Source organism: Bubalus kerabau, chromosome 10 (assembly GCF_029407905.1).
Source record: "Bubalus kerabau isolate K-KA32 ecotype Philippines breed swamp buffalo chromosome 10, PCC_UOA_SB_1v2, whole genome shotgun sequence".
NCBI classification, from domain to species: Eukaryota; Metazoa; Chordata; class Mammalia; order Artiodactyla; family Bovidae; genus Bubalus; species Bubalus kerabau.
Window position 1 is genome coordinate 28,306,105 of NC_073633.1, and position 4,199 is coordinate 28,310,303.

A 4,199-nucleotide genomic window follows, 5' to 3' on the forward strand; every position below is an offset into this window, starting at 1 on the left:
TGCCATGAATATTCATGTACAGATTTTTGTGTGAACATGGTTTTCATTTCTCAAGTATAAATGCTCGTAAAGGAGTATGATTGCTGAGCTGTAAGGTGAGTGAATATTTAAGTTTATGTGAAACTGCTAAACTGTCTTCCAGAATGACTGTACCATTTCCCCACCAGCAGTGTATGAGTGATCCAGTTTCTCTACATCATTGCCAGAACTTGGTATCATCAGTATTTTTCATTTTAGCCATTAAGCAAGATGTGGACTGGTATCTCATTGTGGCTTTAATTTGCATTTCCCTGATGGTTAATGATGTTGAACATCTGTTTACATGTTTATTTACATGCTTATTTCCCTAATACAAAGTTCTTGCATGAAGTGTCGGGGTGAACCTTCTGTTCGTTTTTCAGTTAGATTGCTTGTTTTCTTCCTGCTGAGTTTAGAGAGTACCTTGTATTCTGAATACCATCCTTTGATGAAAATACATTGTGAAAATATTTCCTGCCTATTCTGTGGTTTGTCTTTTTCATTATCTTAATAGTATCTTTCACAGAGCAAGCATTTTTAATTTTGATGAAATAGTTTACTTTTTTATGGATTGTGATTTCAGTGTCATGACAAAAATCATTTTGTCTAACAACTGGTCCTGAAGATTTTCTTTTTTTCAAAAAGAGTCATAGTTTTATATTTCACACATGGAAGTATGGTCCATTTTGAGATTTTCCTTAAATTTTTGTATCAGGTGTGAGATTTAGGCCAAGTTTCATTTACCTGCCTAAATCATTTGCTTGTATCATTCCTCCATTGAATTGTCATTGCACCTTTGCCAAAAAGTCAGATTTCCCAACTTTCTCCACATCCCCACTTGTGATAACTCAGTAGCATATACTTGTTAGTGAATTTTATTATCCTTTTTGTATTTTGTATTATACTTTTTATTTTATATTGGAGTATAGCCAATTAATTTCACTTTCATGCACTGGAGAAGGAAATGACAACCCACTCCAGTGTTCTTGCCTGGAGAGTCCCAGGGAAGGGGAACCTGGTGGGCTGCCATCTATGGGGTCGCACAGAATTGGACATGACTGAAGCACTGAAGCAATTTAGCAGTAGCAGCAGCAGCCAATTAATGCTGTAATAGCTTCAGGTGGACACCAGAGGGAGTCTATCTGACTAACACTGTAGCATCTGTACTATTGCTTACTTTTCATTCCTTATAGTTATAATTTGTGCTTTCTATTTTTTCACCATGATAATTTTACCTAGGAATGTATATTTTATTAATCATTTTAGCAAAATTAACTTGGTATCTCATAGTTATTTCTATCATTTTCTTTCTATTTTACAAATTTGACATTTTTTATTATGTTCTTGTTTCAGTTTACATTAGTTGTAATTTTTCTTCTTTTTTTTTGTTGAAAGCTTACATAATTGTTTTCTCAGCCTTTTTCTTTAGCAGTATAAACATTTAAAAGGATAAATCTCTCCTATGTAAAATATTAACTATATCTCATAAATATTTGTATGTATGTGTTCTCACTATATTTTCTTTCAAAATATTTTCTTATACCACACTAATTATTTATTTAGTGTTTTTTTTTTTAAGTTTAATGTCTAAGTTCCAAATATTTGGGAGTTTCTAGAGATATACTTTTGCTATTGATTTTCTAAGTCAATTCTAATTTGATCAAAGAATAAATTCTATATAATTTATTTTCTTAAATGTACTAAGACTTTTTATGCACTAACCAATGTGCATGTGTGTATTTATCTACATGACAGGGTGTGCCTGGAGCCTCGGCTGCAGATCTGGGTACAGGCTGCAGGTGCCTGGGGAGCACTGTGCACTTGCTGCACAGAAGTAGGTGGCTGAGTCTCCAGGCTGGGAAGCTGTGATGTGCGGTGAGAGCTGTTTGGCATCCCGTACTGAGGAAAACTGTGAGTCTCCCATCTTCCTTTTTATTCGTAACTGAATCTATGACTATCAAGAATACAAGGCCTTTACCAGGGTATTGACTGTACCAGGAGAAGTAGTCAAATGTTCTCCTCTCCTACAGTTCAGAATGGAAATCTCTCCTTCCTGGACTATCAAAGATTGAGGGCTCTGTTTCACCTGCTTTTGGTCACTTTTTTCCTTCTCTTGTCCACCCACCCGTTTAAAGAGATAAAAAGTCATCAGGTCCACAGATTAGTATTTCCTTCTTAAAGTTCCTATCTGCATGAATTTGTCCATTCCCCAATTTTCTCATTCCCCTTAATTAATGAGATATCTTAGTTTTCGTCCACCACAAACCACAGTCTAAGTGAAGCCACAGAAGTAAAAATGATGCTCCCAGAATCTTGTCCATCGTTCTTGGCACCAAAGGTCAGTGACAACTCACGTTCCTCTTCTGGTCTTCTCAACCAGCTAGAACTCTGACTTTAAGTTCACATCTGCTTTAATGCTTTCAACAGACCCCATCCTCTTACAAATGCTTTCACTTAAACCTATCTCTCTCAAAGAAAGTATTCCCCATATTGAGGCTAGAATTGCTGTAAATTAATTTCATTGGGAATCAGAAACACTCTGCTTACACATGGGTAAAGAGCAGGTTAGAATTTCTCTCCCACTGTCCACCTCTTCCTTTTCTTAACACCTCCTAGAAAAACTCATATATTAGGACAGCATGATATGTTAATGGAGATTACATTATTTTACAATGGGAAAGAGAGAGACTCCCATGAAGTTACAAATTAGTGTGCGGAGGGATATTTCTTTTTTTATTATAAATACTAATTAAAGTCTATTGAAGATACACAGAAGCATATTATATATCATTACAAGATAAAGTCATGGATCCCAACAGAGAGAATGTATAGCCCTTTTGCCATGATGACTTCAATTCTGACACAATTTTTCAGACGTGTCCACATTTTACATGACCCTAAAAAATGATAGAAAGCCAATCAAGTTCAATTTATATATATATATACTTTTCCTAAAATATAAATTTGGCAAATGGAATATTTCCAAGATGATCATGGATCCTAAGCTGACATTCGGGTTGCTCAGAATACTTTTGATAAGGGTTGAAGTATAAAAAGTGAGTTAAATTATGAATCTGTACAGATTTAAGACATCCAAATACTCTGTCTCTTCCTTCACACACATTGGTATCACAGATGTCCCTCAGCTTCTGATGTCATTAAGATCACATGACCAATGCTGCTGATATTTTATCAGAGAGAGAATAAAACAACCCACCACCTCTGGATGGTGAAGATGATTCTGGAAAATATAGTGAATAAGAGAAGCAATATCAAGTGTCAAAGTGTAAGAGGTCTGAAGGAAAGGTTGGAGAGGAAATACCCAGGGTCAGGAGAGAAACATGGGTTTGTGAGTAAAACATGTCCTTCATCCTTAGGGAGCAGAGCAGTGTGAAGATTAAAGCAGATAGTGCTGGGGAAGACATGTCTAGACGTGGCTAGAAAGAGATGGGGGTTGGTTGGATAGGCAAAGAAAGTTCAAAGACAAATGTGAACATTGGAGAATTAGACTTGAATAATAGCAAAAGCAGTGAAACCTGCAGGACTGTTCCCAGGAATAAATGTCACAGTGGCTATATTAGACATTGTTGGCACCTTGCTCAAATTTTCTCAGAAACGTCATCTGTGCTCAGTCCCCAAGTTCTTTGTGTTTTGCTGCCAGCAGCTTAGATAACAACTGATTTCTGTGACTATCCAATTCTCTTGTCTAAGTGGTACAGTATGGTCTGATATGTGCTCTAGCGCTCCCCACAAAATCAGGCAGACAGAACATCAGGAACATCTGAAATCTTCTTTTTTGGCCTTTTCCCTTTCCCTAGTCAGTGGGCTTCCCAGGTGGTGCTAGTGGTAAAGAAGCCGCCTGCCAAGGCAGGAGACCTGAGAGACTCCAGTTCAATCCCTGGGTCGGGAAGATCCCCATGGAGAAGGAAAGGGCAACCCAGTCCAGTATTCTTGCCTGGAAAATCTCACGGGCAGAGGAATTTGGCGGATCTTCCTCTCGAGGTCTTATTCTGAGACAGAGGACCTAACACAGAGAGTATTTAAATAGTTTGTTCATCATTTTCATTCAGGAAAAATTACACTACTTCTCATAATTATGCTATCTTTGATACACTAATATTAGATATTATAAAAACCAACACTAATGATGCTTTCTGTTGAAGAGTCAAAACTTAGAAGAT